The 17,225-nt window shown below is 40.3% G+C and overlaps 5 non-coding genes across 5 annotated transcripts; 3 read left to right on the top strand and 2 right to left on the bottom strand.

The window, feature by feature from the left end:
- Positions 1–3,498: 3,498 nt before the first annotated feature.
- TRNAA-AGC (transfer RNA alanine (anticodon AGC)) lies at positions 3,499–3,571 on the bottom strand. The gene has a single exon. It is a non-coding gene; the product is annotated as a tRNA-Ala (tRNA).
- An 8,956-nt stretch (positions 3,572–12,527) lies between these two features.
- Positions 12,528–12,600, top strand: TRNAA-AGC (transfer RNA alanine (anticodon AGC)). Its single transcript has one exon. It is a non-coding gene; the product is annotated as a tRNA-Ala (tRNA).
- A 677-nt stretch (positions 12,601–13,277) lies between these two features.
- TRNAA-AGC (transfer RNA alanine (anticodon AGC)) lies at positions 13,278–13,350 on the bottom strand. Its single transcript has one exon. It is a non-coding gene; the product is annotated as a tRNA-Ala (tRNA).
- A 2,803-nt stretch (positions 13,351–16,153) lies between these two features.
- Positions 16,154–16,226, top strand: TRNAA-AGC (transfer RNA alanine (anticodon AGC)). Its single transcript has one exon. It is a non-coding gene; the product is annotated as a tRNA-Ala (tRNA).
- A 366-nt stretch (positions 16,227–16,592) lies between these two features.
- Positions 16,593–16,665, top strand: TRNAA-AGC (transfer RNA alanine (anticodon AGC)). The gene has a single exon. It is a non-coding gene; the product is annotated as a tRNA-Ala (tRNA).
- Positions 16,666–17,225: the final 560 nt, after the last annotated feature.

Genomic DNA, 17,225 nt, shown 5'->3' with positions numbered 1-17,225 from the left:
TCTATTTTCTTTTATCAAGTTACTAGTTTTGGCCAGATTTTTGTAACAACAGAAATAAGCAGGAGTTTCAATATTTACACCAAAAGAATTAGAAGTAAGCTTTTCCAGTACAGTGAAACTGTTCCTTAAGCTGTATTTCAATGATCTGTGGAGCTTTCTGTTGTCAAAAACAAGCTGGTTGTAGGGATTCTCTTGTGTAGCCTATTTCAGTATTTTCATAGAAGTAGTAACAATACTGGAAAAAATGAATAATTTGAAAAGTTCTCCCGTATTATAACATCACTGTAGAAGATACTGTAGCCTTTAACAGTGTCGGTTTCTGGGCTGTTTAGGTGGCCTGGAAAGGCCCAGGGATGGCCTTGAAGAGCCCACGCTTCAAAGGACGAGAAGAGACTTCTGATCTTCTCTCGGTCTGGGTGTTTATTAATTGTTTATCTAAAAGATTTTCTTTCAGCCCAACAGAGGTCTGCACAGCAGCCAGCCATGAGCACACTGCGAGCCCCCGGGGCGGTCACTTATCTTTATACCTGAAGTTACGTATACAATATTTGTAATTTTTCCCCAATACCTTCTACCCTTATTAACCGGTGCACTTTTAGTAATAACCAATCCCAAAGTGCCACCATCACCACAGAAGATGGAGGCCAAGAAGAAGAAGGAGGACAGGACACGCCCCAATTCCTCCATCTTACTTCTTTAGACCCCCCTGTACAGAAATCCTAAACCCTGTGTTTTACACTCTAATTAACTTATCCCTTCACTATTCACCCCAGTGAAATCCTCCCATCCTCATAGAGGTGTCGTCTCCTGTGTCGGATCAAAGTCCAGGCACCAGACACTTCTGGCAACATTCCAGGACTCCCGAGCCCCCCAAGGGTGGTCTCGGTCACTCTGCACCTCCATCCTGAGGTGCTGAGATGCCACATAACAGGAAAAAAAAAAGTTGTCCTTCTCCTATTTTTGGGAATCAAGAGCAGGTGTAGGAGGGCTGTTAGAGACCTTTACACAAGCCTTGTCCACTGCTGTCCATCCATGATGTAACCAGTCTGTGCTCCTACCTGCATTAAGATAAAACCTGCTCAGCTTCAAGGTCAGAAAGAAGCAAAATGGCCACCCACTGCCTGTGCATTTATTTTTTTTTAAGATGAATCCTTCTTTTTTGGGTGATTCTGTGCTAACAATGAACAGCACACGTGCAAGTCTTGAGACATGACAGAAATAGAGCCACAGGCTCACCAAACCAAAGCCCACCTGTATTCCATGAGTCTCTGAAAGCAGACAGCAGACTCCACAGTCCATCTGTGTCCAGACCCATCCACTAGACATCAAGGCCTGCATTTAGCAGCAACAAATGTTCTACAATCATGTGGTGAAATAATTTTATTTAAAAGAAGAGTTTCACAGAGTTGACATTTTTGAGTGCAGATTCTACAGATGGCCTTCATGTTGCACAACATTGTCTCCAGAGTTGCCATATTATGGTCCCCAAGCTCCATCTCAGCCTGAAAGATTTTCTAAGTAATATTTAGAACACTCTATTGATAAAAGACAACTAAGGAATAATTATTTCCTATTTACAGACTACAACAAAGACATAGCAATATCTTCCAGCAAGTTTAGACAAGTTATTTTACAGAATTAATAACTACCTTGTGTAACTGATTTAAGCATGACATTACAGAGGACTGTAGTGTAAAGTGCGAGTGGTAAGAGTAATAAAAATAATATAAATCAAATAAAACTGAATTCCCTCATGGTTCTTTACATAGAATATCTCTATGCAATTTCTGACACAGAAAGCACAGACAGACCCAGAGTGGCCCGTCCTTTGACATGGGGCTCTGGAAACTACTTACCCATTAACAAGTAGTATACTTACACAGGTAGTAGTTCTTTTGAGAGCCAGGACCCTTGAGTCTCTCAAACCTGTACATTTTTCACAGTATAGTTTACCTAAAAAATAAGGACATAAAACACCACCTGGGGTGAGCAAAAACCTTTTACTTCTATTCATATTTACACCAAAAGAATTAGAAGTAAGCTTTTCCAGTGTTTACAAGCTCTAATAGACAGAAGTGCCCCAATGTAGGAAGCTGGGCACAAATGCAATAAAAGTCATTAGTCCTGAGAGCTTTCAGCTTTGTGAGTGGCTGCAGACTGCACCTGAACAGAGCCACACCAAATTCCCTCATTCCATCAGTCCACAACTTGCATTTGATCAGCCAAGAAGAGCAATATAACTAATTTCCTTTAAAAGCACACAAAGTGTCAGGTATTATGCAGTAAGAGAAATACAGAAAACACAGAAACAATAATAATCACAGAGAAGCCTACTGAAGAGTCTCATTCCAAACAAAGAGACATTTATATTATTACCTGAGTCTAAAAGGGACTCATGACAAGACCACAATACTTTTCTCTCCATCAGACTTCATTTTAAGAGGCATCAAGCAGCCTTACAGCCACAATTCCTTTTTTCTCTACAGTATTTGGAAAATACAAGAGAAATAAGCAAATGCAATTTCTGTCCCATTCCATCTAGAAGTTAATTCCTTTTTTTGTCATGGTCACAGGAAAAACTCCCTTATTTTCTTCACAGGTGCTAATTGTAAATCTATACAGCAGAGTTTCTCCTCCTCCCTTGACATGGAGCCTAATTAATGGAAAATAATGGGAAACTTTTGTTTCCCATTTCTGTTTGTTTTAATATGTGCACTCCCAAGTTTCTAACTGCACAAATTCAATGTACGTGTAAGAAGCACATTCTGCTTGTTTCCTCATGTATCTCAAACTGGAAGTACAAGCAGTTAAACACCTGAATGAGCCACTAAGAAAACAAAATCAGAATTAAAACAAACTGATCACTAAAAAAAAAAAAAACAAAAAAAAAAACCCCAAAAAACCTCATGAAGCCTTAAAATGTGCAAGCATAGATTAAAAGATAAAATTTCCATCGTACTTCAGAGATGTGAAAGTTCACAAGCAAAAGGCACAAGTTCTAGCAGCTGCAAAAGAACTACAGAATGTTCTAGCCCACTCTTTCTAATAAACAGCCTATACAACCAAAACAGAGCAGAAACACTGAGTCTTACTCAAAGCATGAATACAAAATTTTGTTCACTACACACTAAACTATAACATCAAATGTAAAGTTAACTAATGAATGAAATCATTAAAAAATACTTAGGGACCAATCAAAAAATTCCTAATTTCCTTTTCTCAATAAATTTTACATGTCATTTTTTTATTGCATTAAGATGTCAGTAAATTTGATTATTTCACACAAAGATTATAATTTTTTTACTTCCTGTATGCGGAAGAGCACACATCTGATTTTGAAATGCAAAATGAAATATTTAAATCAATATGATTTTTTTAAATTTATTTACAGTACTTTCAGGTTTCTCTACGCCATTATCCAAGAAAAATTAAGCGTAAATAGGAAAATATTTCCGAACCCTGCCGTGTGGTTTTTGACATCTTCAATACTGAAAACACTGGAGAATGCGGGCATCGATCCCGCTACCTCTCGCATGCTAAGCGAGCGCTCTACCATTTGAGCTAATTCCCCACCTGGTAAAAAAAGGTTTTGAAACTAGCACATACACATTTTGAACTTACAAAAAAGACAACTACGTTTGATTATAAATTCGTTGTTTCTTCCTGAGTCATTCTTTCCCCTCAACAACTGACTGCAGCCCACAGCTGCGATCGTGGGACATGTCTTTCAGCATGCACACTACCAGAATAATCTTATTCATCCTTTTATAGCACGAGTCTTTGTTATTTAGCTAGTTTCATACATAAAGCTCTCCAAAAGATCAAGTTACTTAAAAGAAACCAAATGAGTGTTTCTAGGGAAAAATAAAAAAAAAAAAAAAAAAAGGCCCTACTTTTATTGAACAACTGTTCCAAATTCAACAAGGAAAACCCATGTTCTTTCCAATTTTCAGGGCATGCACATGTAAAGACTAGTTCAGGAAGTGTTTAATAAAGGAAAAAAATGTTATATGCTTGAATGAAACAGAGTTTTACAGTCAAAACTTGCACGTGTGTGTGAATGCACATATATATATATATGTGTGTGCATATATATGCACTCACACACACATCCTGTCATAGAAATATGTATTTATGCACACATACATCTTTTTGACACGTGCCTGGCTTCTCCGAGGTGAAAGCGTCAAGTGAAAATAAAGCAGATCCATATTTTTGTTATTTATTACCTCACCAAACGCACTTACTTATAATTAATACATTACTTTTAACAGCCTTAAAAGACGGACTTTTTGAAAAATGAACGAACCGGTGCTCACGTAGCTTGACACGTAGTATAAAGCTTGTATCGTAGGCAGTGTACCCCTCCCCCAAACTGCACCCACAGCCGCTGGTGCCTGGTCCTCTGGTCCTTTATCCCCCTAAAACTGCACCCACAGTCCCTGGTCCTTTACCCCCCCAAAACTGCACCCAGAGCCCCCCGGAGCTCAGCTCCCCCCAAAGTGCACCCAAACCCCCGGAGCCCGGCCCCGCTCCGCGCCCGTCCCCGGAGGTGCCGTCATGGCCCCTGCGGCGGCGCTCCCTCACGGCCCCTGGGCCGCGGCTCCTCGCGTTTGCTTCGCTGCTTCCTCGGGACAGCAGTCTCTGCTTCCACAAAGCCTTTCCCTTAGCGTTCCAAAATCCCCTGCCACCTGCTCCGTGCTCTGCCGTCCCCTCCTTCCCCAGCCTCCTCACTTCTGCTTCACAGAATTACAGGATCGATTAGGTTGGAAAAGACCTCAGAGATCATCGAGTTTAACTTCTGCCTGAACACCACCACCATGTAAACCGGACCGTGCCATTAAGTGCCACATCCAGTCTTTCCTTAAATATCCCCCGGGACAGTGACTCCACCACCTCCCTGGGCAACCCATTCCAATGTCTAATCACCCCTTCTGTGAAGGAATTCTTTATGATGACCAAACTAAACTTCCCCTGGCATATCTTACAACTATGTCCTCTTAGTCCTCTCCCTAGATGTATGTGAGAAGAGACTGACCCTCATCTGGCTACCACCTCCTTTCAGGTCGTTGTGAAGAATAATAAGGTCTCCCCTTTAGGAGCCTCATTTTCTCCATGACAAACACCTGCAGCTCCCTCAGCCACTCCTCAATAGCACATGTGCTCCAGACCCTCCACCAGCTCCATTGTGTTCCTCTGGACACACCTCAATATTCCTCTTGGTGCAGGGGGCCCAGAACTGAACATGGCACTCAAGGTGAGGCCTCACCGGTGCTGAGTACAGGGTGACAACTGCTGGTCCTGCTGGCCACGCTATTTCTGATACAAAAATAATGTGAACACACCTGTAACAACTTCCACATACACATAACTTGATCGACCCAGGTTTTTTGAACTGAACCAAACCAAAGTGGCTGAGCTCCACTTTACATCTTTCCTCTACTTATTTTAACCGCAGAGGTCTCTCAGGTGTCTCTGAAACATAAAGGGATATATCAAGCAAGAGAGCTGTGTTTGGCTCTGGTTCTCTGTAGGGTGAGAAGAGTTTACAAACTCCACCTGACTTGTCATGGCAGTGTTCACTTCTGCTCTGTCTCCATAAGCTCTCTCTGCTCTTGCACATACAGACATATTATGTAGCCCATAATCTGCCATCCAGTGACTTTCTGACAGTTGCTTGAACATCTTTATTTACAGAGGAGTTCCTGCACTCTGTCAGCACTAAACCAGACAATGGCTCCTTGCTAAGCCAGGCCGCATTGCTCACTCCACACATGGGGGAAGTGAGTCATCCATCAAGTTTAAGCCAGGCCAAGAAGAAATTAAATCAGAGCATGAGTGGAGGTAGGATCACCACCTGACTGGTTTCTAACCAGCCTGGCTTGTTTTTACATCATTTACTGGCTTCTGGTGATGCTGAATCATTTTATGTACTTTAGCCCTGACATGTGATGAATGGCTTGGAGATACTGTATGTGCACATCCAGTTGTTCCTGGAGCTGGATTCTTTGGCAGGAGGCAAGACAGACAAGGAATAACTGAAAGTAAGCCACTGTCTTTATGTGGCAGTATCCACTCTGTGCTTGACAAGCCTCAGCATTGATTTGCTACAATTTTTTGACAGTTCCAACCACAAGAAAATAGAAAGGGGAAGAAAGAATAATGTATTCAGAAAACATATAGCTGTCAGTCTAAGAGCACTAATGGTACAAGTGAGAGTAATAATCAGGTACAAAGTAGCTCCGGATTTATGGCCAGCTGTAGGTTTAAGCTATACCTGATTTTTTTGCTTGGTTTTTTAAAATACTAAAGCTAGTCCTGTCAGAGGTAAACTCAAGATTTTTGAAGGGCAGGAGAGGGTGATGGATTGTGTATAGTTTTTCAGTATTTGGAGAATGTTAAAAACATTAAAAGCAGTGTGAAAATGATATAACATTTGTGAAGTAAGGAGAGATCTTTGCCATGTAAATAATTCACTTTTCTATGGCAGCTGCTAGAACATGCACAGGCTCTTCAGTGGGTTTTCCACTGAAAACACTAGGTGGGAAACTGTGATACAAAATTCAGCTGAAATAAGCCACGTTTTTTTCACATGATCTTATTTATGAAGCATGAAGCACCTTGGACACTCATCTGGGCCTAAAATCACCTGCTTATTTGATCATCTCTAGGAATTTAGAGTGAGTTAGCTAACCAACACTCATTATTCCATTACTTAGCAGTGATGACAAGGAACATATTTAGACCAGGCATTCCTGAGTAACTTCCTGGTAAAGTCTTTGGATTAAAAAAAAAAAAAAAAAGTCACCTTATTTTTGTCTTTATCTTCAGAAAAAACAAAGCTTTCTTCACAGGAAGTTGTTTAGAGATGGCTGGTAACAATTCAAATGCTGCTTTGATCTTAAAGGGCTGGTAAACAACTCAAGATTCTGCATTGATCTTGTTTCAAGTTGTTGAACAGCATTAATATTTTTTTTTCACAGCCTTTTATTTATTTGAGAAGTGTTGAAGTAGCTGTAATTTTACTACAACATTTAGCTAAAGAAGAGCTTAAGAGCTACATAAAAATAGCTCAGGCCTTGCTGAAAGAAATCAATGAATTTCTGGTTTTTCCTTATTTTACTTTTTTCAGGAAAAATATCTAGCAATACACAAAAATAGCAAGGTTATAAATGCACAGGAGATGTGTTATTGCCAAAACTTCAGAGACTCCAAGGAACTGAGGAAGAAGTGTGTGAGCTAGAGCACCTTAGCCTACACAGTTTCACTAAGCCTGCTGGTAAACTAAAGTTGGGTTTTACCATTTATTGCTAAAACTGCCTTTTCTTGCTAACAGTTAACCTGATGTTCGGTGTCATAAGTGCAGAAGCTGAGATTGTTTGCAAGACAGGAATAGCTTTTACAGTTACAAATAACAATTATGTTCTATAATCCCCTTTAAAAGAAAAAAAAAAACCTGAAAGTGACAGAGAAAGATATATTGCATATCCTAATTATTCAGAAGTTGTATTCTTAGCTGTTAGAAACCATCAGGAATGTAGCTGGAAAATGGAAATTCTGTCCTCCTTAAACACCTATTGATGTACATTTTTCTAAATTGTTTTTTAACCTCCACCCTCAAAGCAATGCCTAGGAAAATGCATGAGCATAAACCTTGTAATGAATTTACATTATGAAAAAAAAAAGAGGTCAATTTAAAGGCATACACACTCAGCTGATATTCCTGCTACTTACAGTCATTGCATTGGGAAAACTAGGATAAAAATCTGCTTTTTCCAGCATTACCTTTCCCCCCTGGTGATACAGAAGGCAGCTTCAGGGGGACAGAAGAGCTGGCCAACGGGCAAGTTGGTGGCTTTTCTTTAGGACACTTACCTGCCATCCCACAGCTGGTTCACACAGCAGGAGGAGGCATAGCTATGGCATTTCCCTGTTCCCACGATGACAAAGCTCCCAGCACCGCCTGCTCACTGCTCCATCTATAAAGGAATAAAAGCAGGGCAGCAGCTGCCCTGGAGGAGAGAGTTGCCATTGGAGTGGGTGGAAGGTTCTAGCACAGGGCAGGGCACGCTGAGTGCTTGGGAAGGGTGGAGCAGAGCCCTGAGAGGCCGGGAAGGTGGGAACATGTGGGCAGGGGAGCTGTGTCTGCTTTGCTGGCCTCTGGAGTGAGTCTGGGCTGAGACCATCGAAAGACAAAGCAGGTGGAGGAGGTTTGTGCACAGCCTTTTACCCAGGGGCTTTCTGGTCGTGATGGTTGTTTTAGGGGACCTCACAAAATCTAGTTTTGGAGTCGTGGGGGTGCTTGTTTGAAGGAGGAGGTGCAATGGGCCGTGCAGCTCCTCAGCAGAGCCGGTGGTTTTGTGGGTTCTCCTGGGGTTCCTACTCCTGTGCTCCCTATTCCTGTGCTGCCCTGCCGTGGCTCAGGCCACAGCTCTCCTTCAGTTGTTCTCAACACCTACAACCATACTAATCCTACGCAGCATTAGTAAATTTTAATAGTTGTTGTTTTCTTTACTGCTGATACTGCTCCTCCAGAGTTCACTTAATTTGTAACATTGAGCCCAGGAGAAAAGTGGAAGACTCAAATCAGAGGGTAACTTGGGTTGAAGAATTTGTTGAAGTGGGTGCTATCCTAAACTTTTTTGTTGTCTTAATTCAGCATGGCTGTGGTGTAAGAATACACTGTACAGTGTAAGAATACACTGTAAGCAGGTAGCTTCATCAGTGAATGCAGCTCCTCTAATGATAAGTCTGGTTTCTCGTTTCTAGTTTAAAATTATTGTATGTCGCGGTGGGGTATAAATTTAAGAAAGGAAAGCTGTCAGCTTTCATATGGACCTAAGTAATCAGATGTTAAACACACGCTGAACTTCAGTGAGTTCTCTGTATCTTAACCCTGTAGTCTCTGAACATTGCAGCCAAAAGACGCTTTTCAGTTCATTCCTTATAACCTATAGTTCCCTGGGGCTTTTTATAAATAGTTGATTGATTTATTTATTTGGATGAGGTTATTGTTCTTAAAACTACTCTGTTACTCTGGAAAAAAAAGTCTCATTTAATGAGCATGTAGTTCTGTTCCTCAGTAAAAGCCACAGGATACAGAGATCTGAATCTTCTTAAGTCTTCTAAGCTATGAAAAATCTTCATTCTCACCCTTGTTAAATTTGGCACAAAAAGTGAAAGGTGGATAAAAATTGAAAGCATAAATTGTTTACTATTCTGTGGAAATCCATGGCTTGGAAGAGATACTAAATGAACATGGGGAAAATTTTGTATGTGCTGTTTAGTGATAGCCGATTAGCCAGGTGGCTTAGGCATAGCTAGCCCACATTCTCTGCTACGTGGAATTGTAGGGAATGTACAGAAAATGTAGATTTTTACAGTGGTGATTTAGAAGACAAAGGTTGCAGATCCAGTGGGATTCAGGCATAGTGAATCTCATTACTTTTGTAATAACCTTGTTTATTGATATTAGCTGTTAAGAGGGCATTGTACATGTAGCATGATGCTGAAATTTTTTTAAACACTCATTACATTAGTAGGGATACAAGGTCTTCCAGAAAAATTGGGAGTAAGTTGTAATGTAAGTCTAGCTATTTTTCTAGGGAAAATATGCATAATCTTGTTAATGTATGACTTCCTGTTTCCCCATCTGGAAATAGAATTAAATCTTTGCTAATCTGGACTTCATATGATAACCTTGGTGGAAACCTAAAATCCATAGATCCTTTTAGAGAGAGAGGATGGTAACTTGTATGTTTTCTTGATATTTCAAGTCCCTGATAAAGTTAGAGATTTTACAGGTTGAAATAATGAGGGTGATTTTTGTATTGGTCCCCAGGGAGATGACTGTGAGCAGCATAAAATGATCTTGCTCAGAGCTGTGCTCTGAGATCACCATCTTCTTATTAGTGCACAGAGAGCAAGTGTTAACCTAAATGCTAATATGGTAAATAGATACAAAAACCATTTTGGTGTCATACTTCTTACAAAAGCAGTATACTTAATATTATTTTGGCTTTCACAAGTTTCTGCTGTGGCTGCTAATCGTAACTGAAGGTAGTTAGGATGCCTGGCTAGGCTGATTCTTTGACCAATATTACAGAATTTTGTACTGGTGCCTGACCTCCCAGATGGACTATACTGATTTTCCTCAAACATGGAAATACTATTAAAAGTAGCAAATCTTTCTAGTGTTTATTATATTTTGAGTTTGTTTGTTTGTATTTTCTTTTTGGTTGGTTCTTATGTTTTGGAATTTCTTTAGCATGTTTATGTCCTGTGCTTTGGGTATGAATCAATGAATAATGGTAAAATGGAGGCAAAATTTTATGAACAAGCAATAACATTTTCATCAACAAATCAAGTTTTATTCTCATTGTGGCCATTAAAAACAGCAGAAGGGATTCTGGGAGGTTTCTTCTGACTCATGGCATGTCTGCTGTTTTGCTTTTTATGTGACTTACAGTGCATTTGGTGGGGTGCTATCTGTTGGAGTTTGAGGTTTTTGTTCATGGGTGTTTTCTCTCAGAGAATGGTGTGAATTTTGCTGTTCAATTCCGTATTTTGATACTGCTTTTCAGTAAAATTATCTCTAAGGTCTGAAGCACGTTTCCTTCAATGCTTTAAATACAGCTTTTCTTCCCATGCTTTACATACAGGATAAATACTGGATACAGAACTGGAGACATATACTTGTTTCATTTTAATGCTATCTCTATTAACATGAAGTTTAGGCTGTTTAACAGAATGAACTGAATATACTATAGCTGTCCTTACTTTGTCACTGCTTGATTTATAGGTCATTCTGAGTTTTGCTTGATTTTAGGTAAATTTTACCCTACCTGCTGTGCTAAAGCCTTAAGACTGTCAGTGCCTAGTCACAAATTGTAAGTTTCACTTTGTGTGCAGTTGTAAGCCTGCTTGGGGATTCCCTTAATAAAACCAAGTGGATGTGCTGTGCCTCTCAAAATCTGGTTTGATTAAACCCTGGTCTTACCTGGGCCTGATACAGACACAACTAGAAAGGTTCTGTTTGCTGGCTTGTTTGTTTTATAGCATAGGTCGTTTTGAGGCTTAAATGGTTTTTGTTCAGAGGGAATACTAAGAAAAATGTGAAACATCCCAGAATAGAAGGAGCAGCAAGCTTCCTTACTTTGCCAGGCACACCGATCTGTGAGGGTTTCAGTCAGTCAGTTGCTTAAATGTCAGTGGTATCTGCAGTGTAATTCCAGCAGTAAAAACTTAATGACTTCCTGCAAAATAATTTCAGATGCTTCTTTCCACATTGATTAAATAGGAGAGGCAAAACTTTTTTTTTTTTTTTTTGGCAAAGCCAGCTGTTTCAATTAGAGTGGAGGAGGTGGCAAGACACTGAAATTTTGTTAATGGAAGAATGGCTGTGGGACTTCTGGTATATAGCTTTAGGGCTAGACCAAAGATTGAAATTTTTTTTTATTTTGTTTTCTGAAATCACTTAGTCATTGATAAGGAGAGATTTGAAAGATCTTTATATGTCAGTGTGATTCATGTGTCTTCAAGCATCCTGGGGAAATCAGGAGCTGTTTATGTAGTTACTGAATAAATTTCATTTTAGATACTCCTTTTTTTCCAGAAAAGCAGATTATTTAATATTGGAAGTGTAATAAAAATTCACAACTCTCTCTTGCTGTTTGTGAAACCACTAAACAGAATTTTCACTGCTGTTTCATTATAGTAAAAAATTGTAATTTTTAACACTTCAGTTGTGTATTTTTGATTTTTTTACGTATCTGTGTGAGTGTGCTTGTCTATCTGGTGATGGCATCACAACTTAAAAATGCCTGAGAGATGTAGGTAAATAATGTGAACTACTACTTTGTTTCCTGGTGTTCCATTTGATGCTTTCTTTGTTGTTCCATAAGTGCCTTTTTTTTTCTACCTCCTTTTTATAACATTAACCCAGCCTCTATTGCCACAAGAGAAAGAACTGGAAGAACTCTACCTATTCCGTCATATATATTTTATATTGTAAAATATAGAGAAGGATAAAGTAATTTAGCTGATTGTCTTCCACCTGGGGATTACAGATAGGAAAAATCTGTTTTAGAAAAAATACAGTATTTAAATAAATCCAGATTTCTCTTAAGCAGTAATAATTGTTTGGTGTGAACATAAGTCTGCAATTGCCTGGAAACACAAGCCCGGATGTTCTCCAGATGCAGCTCCGCTGAACAAAGCGCCTGCTGTTGCTTCAGGGAGTCCAGATATCATATTAGGCAAAATTCCCACTGCGGCTGTCGGAAGCAGTGCGCTTGCAGCAAGACCTAATTGTTTCTGCGTTTCGCTGTGGGGCTGAGCGCTGTTACTGCCTGCCCGTGACTTCCAGCGGGAATGAGGAGGGCTCGGACTGCCCAGCTCCCGGGGTGTGGGGGAGGAAGTTCTGTTTGCCTTGGAGGCGGCGGGTCGCGGTTCAGCGCGGTGTGCCGTGGCAGCGAGCGGAGCGCAGGGAGGAATGGCCGGCAAAGGGAGCGACACGAGGTCCGTGGGGGGAATTAGCTCAAATGGTAGAGCGCTCGCTTAGCATGCGAGAGGTAGCGGGATCGATGCCCGCATTCTCCAGGCTTTTGCTGCGCCGCTGCTTTGAATTCAGATGCGTTTTCCTGGCGCAGTTTCGTAAGAATTAAAATTAAACCATTTGGAGACGCGTTTGCATAATATCAACTATTTAAGTTTTTAACATTGATCTAAGCTGAGCTTTATTTTTTTTTTTTAAGTACAAATTATCTTCTCATGGCTAGAGAAGGGCACTAAATGACACCGTGCGAGACCGAATATCGCTTGAAATTGACGTTAGGAACAAGAGTGCCCTGCCCATCCCACAGCAGGTGCAAGGTAGCTGGAGAGACATTCTGTGGTGAGCTGATGATTTAGATATATATATAGACACATATAGACAGCTACAAAATTTTATATCTTCGCAGAGACAATTCCAGTGACTTTTCGTATCATTAAAAAGTAATCATAAATGTTCACATTCGGTGCAGTGGTAAGGGACGGAAGCAGCTATTTGTTTTTCCTGTATCACAGACTTAACAGCGTCAGTTTAGATGGGTTCGTGAAGAAATTGTCCCTCAGAGAGTGCATAGGTGCAATCTATACAATTACCATTTCTTCTCCCCTTTTATTTGCCGCATGAGGGGGTCAGTATTTCCCGCTGAGGATTTTCTACCACAAACCCGGGACAGTTGATGGAAGAAAATCTTTTCCCACCGTGGTGCCGCAGCCCATCAAAAGCCTGGAGAATGCGGGCATCGATCCCGCTACCTCTCGCATGCTAAGCGAGCGCTCTACCATTTGAGCTAATTCCCCCTGGCATGGCGGCTCTGACCGGCGGCACTCGGGCTCGGTCACCGCGCCCTGCTGTGCCGAGCCGCCCTGCCGAGCAACGCTGTCACCTCTGGATTTACGTGCAAAACCCCATGGCCGAAAAGCCGGGCTGAAACTTGGCGTGTGAGGAACGTTCTCTGCTGTGTTCCTTGGATGAAACAACTCGTTTTCCTGAGCAGTGCATTCTCTAGCGTTTATTCGAGGAGAGAGATCTCATGTTTTTAAGTCTCTTACAAATCTAAAAAGCCTTGTAAATTTAGAAAGATTGATTTTAGAAGTCACTCAAGCACAGTGAGATTTTTCTTCTCCTTTTTTTCAAGACTTTTGTTCTTTTTCCAACTTTGTTTTCTCATTAAACATACATAAATGATAATTACAGTGGTTTAAAAGTTCATGTTTAGTTTTTGGAGAGGAAAAATTCATATATTCTTGTGTTATGTTCTAGAAATTATTTCTATGTCCACCTTTATTTACAGACTTTGATAAATGTGCCCAAATAGTATTGCATCTTAAATATATGGGGTTACTAGGCACACTTCTTAAATACTAAAATTCATAGTAGTCATACTAACTGACTTTGCAGTAGGAAGCACATGGCTAAATCTTTATTCACAGGCTATTAAATAGAAGAATGCTTTCTGGATTTCAAGAATGAAAATGCAGTTTACAGAGAGAGTGGATACACTGGTATGCACTGTTTAAATGCAGAGGACTAAGTCCTGCTAGTAAACTAAAGTGTGTGCAGTAATTCAACAATACATGTACTGCTGGTTTCTTCTGAAGGATTTAATCCACTGGATGGCAGCAACCAGTCAAAACAAAATAAATTTCAAAATTGAGCATCAGCAAGTTATAACTTGTCCTAGGTAAGGTAGTACTCCAAATCTGTTACAGTCCAGTTACAGGTTGAGATGTGGAACTACAACTACAGTCTTGCTATAAACATTCTCTTAAAAGTCAAATATTCTCCTGCTTAACTTCAGTCTCTGCACAATAAAAAAATTTAAATTTATCCTTAACACTTCTTGCATTGTATTGGAGATTATTTTTTCTACCTCACTTGAGCAGACTTGATGGGGGAAATATGCAAATATACAAAAGCAGCTTCAGTCCTTCTCACAGGTATATATATATCTTAGGCTTACTGATGGCCCCCTGCAGCCTGTGGCCAGGATTTCTCCCATATCGTGTTTCACGAGGTTCAGCTCTGTGAACAGTTTTCTTTATCGAGCCTGTGCAGAGTCATTATGAAGAAGACAGATGACCTCTCCCTGTTTTTCACCACCATGTCTCACACTGCTGCCACTGAAAAGGGCTAAAGCTTCACCCATCCAGCTCACAAGAAAATGTTTTAGAACATTTTTAGAAACAGAACGTTTTAGAATGTTTTTTAGAAACAGAAAAAAGTTCATTTAATGCCCAAGTGAGGAAAGATCTCTGCACTATTTTCAATTAATAAAACATATATTTTATGTAACTCACAACATTGTTTTGTGATCATGAATTTGTTGTGAGTGCTGGTTTTCATATAAGATGGTGTGAAAAACGTCAATCACTTGTTTTTAAAATTTTAAAAGTTTACTAGTAATAAAATGGTTATAAAAATAGTAATATAATTATAGTAATAATAATTTGGGCAATTTGGATTAGGACAATATGAGACAATAGAAATAAAGAGTTACGGACGTCCAGGTACCTTTTTCTGGGCAACATAAGCCCGAAAAAGGACACACATTAACAGAGGATTAATCCTTAAAAAAACCCAATAGCCTCTTGCCTATTCATACATCTCATACATGATGCATAAATTCCATTCAAATACTGGATTCTGTCTGGTCATCGTCAACTTCTTCCTCTTAATCCTGACGGCGTCTTCATGACTGAGCGATGCAGGAAGAAGTTCATTTCTTCTGATAAGAGAGCAATAAATTCTTTTTCTCTGAAAGATTTAAGTGTCCTGTGACTGCTATCTCAGTGCGAGTCTTTTCTTTTAAAAAACTATCCTACATAGCATAGTTTCTATTTTAACATTTTGTTATAACCTAATACTATATTTAACACACTACTTAATAAAATTAATACAGCATAACTTTCTAACACAAGCCATATAATATTCATTTTAATATTTGCGAAAAGCCAATCGTAAAATATGCATTTTTCATAATGGCAAGTAAAATGTCCTAATTTCTTAACGTGGTTGGGAGAACTTCGTCACCTATGTCTGAAAAATAGCCCAACCTCCTTAGGTTCCATTAAAAAAAAAAAATCAGGGTGTTTCAGTTTTGAAGGCTTTGTGCCCACTTACTTTCATTTAACACAGATCGCTTCAACACATCTCCTTGTCAATACTAATGGCAACTGATGTAAGTGAACTTAACCATGCTTGAGTTTTGCTTTCTAGATGGTCTCCTGAGGGGTAATCAAGGCGAATGCAGGTTTTGTATTATCCTCAAGGTGCTCCACTGTGTTTTCTGTGATGTGGTTTCTCTGAGTGTAGGAGGACAAATCCAGCGTGTGGCAGGTGGCGCTGAAAGGCTGCAGGGCAAGGATTTGTCGTGCACGTTAGGGTGAAATGCTTTATCACATTACTCCGCCTTACCACGACAGTATTTTTGTCATCTCGGGCAAAACCAGGGGCGGCTCCAGATCGAGCGGTATTTAAATGTTCAGAACGGTTGCCCTGGGGTTACTCCCCGCGGTGAAAAAGCGGAATAAAGGTAGGAAGCGCAGGTTGCATTTATAGCTATTGAAGTCTAAAGCGACAGGATGTCGAAAGTTTCTGTGGGGGGAATTAGCTCAAATGGTAGAGCGCTCGCTTAGCATGCGAGAGGTAGCGGGATCGATGCCCGCATTCTCCACTCTCAATTTTTTGCTCCTTGTGGGAGCACTGCTTTAATAAGGCCTGACGCGTACAACAAGAAAGCGAAATGCCACCATGCACTTTCTTTCGTGTACGGGAAGAAACAAACGAGAGATTTTTTATTATTACATGCACACAGCTGGAAAACATGTCTGTTCCAGTTTGCCTTGTTTCTTGCTGCTTGATTTGGAAATGCTAAATGAAGTACTACAAATGTATGATTTTGAAATGGAAGTTGAACGTGTTCTTTTTTGTGAGCAGAGGGGCCAGAGCAAGAGAGAAAACGTTATGCTCTATATAGAAGTATGGTTTTAGCCGCTTGCAGGAGATCAGAGTCCTGTGATCCCAGCAGCTGCCTCAAGGGGGGGAATTAGCTCAAATGGTAGAGCGCTCGCTTAGCATGCGAGAGGTAGCGGGATCGATGCCCGCATTCTCCAGTGTTTTGTCAGACAGGAGTTCATCCACACTACCAAACAAAATCTGTAACTATTTCTGTAAAATGTTCGTTTTGTTTTCATTGGAGTAAAACTGATTTTTTTTCCTTCCTCCTTTTCTTCCTCTGTCCTTACTACCTAAATCAGGCTTATATAACTGTATAGGTCAATCATCTGTTGTTACAGTTGACTTCCTGGACAGTGGAAGTTAAATTAAGCAGGAAGAGGATTCTGCAGTACAACATTTTCCATGCCCAATGAAAAACAACATGTCGTGGTTTAACCCCAGCCAGTCAACAAGCTCTACACAGTTGCTCACTCACTCCCCCACCAGCAGGGAGACAATTACAAGTATAAAAGCTGGAGAGCTCAGTGGTTGAAATAAAGGCAGTTTAACAGGGAAGGCAAAAGCCATGCACACAAAGCAGAACAAGGAATTAACTCACTGCTTCCCATGGGCAGGCAGGTGTCCAGCTATCCCCAGGAGAGCAGGGCCCCATCACATAATGGTTACTTGGGAAGGCAAATGATATCACTTCAAATGTCACCCCCTTTTCTCCTCC

Source organism: Ammospiza caudacuta, chromosome 1 (genome assembly GCF_027887145.1).
Source record: "Ammospiza caudacuta isolate bAmmCau1 chromosome 1, bAmmCau1.pri, whole genome shotgun sequence".
In the NCBI taxonomy this organism is placed as follows: Eukaryota; Metazoa; Chordata; class Aves; order Passeriformes; family Passerellidae; genus Ammospiza; species Ammospiza caudacuta.
This window is presented reverse-complemented; position numbering and strand designations above follow the sequence as displayed.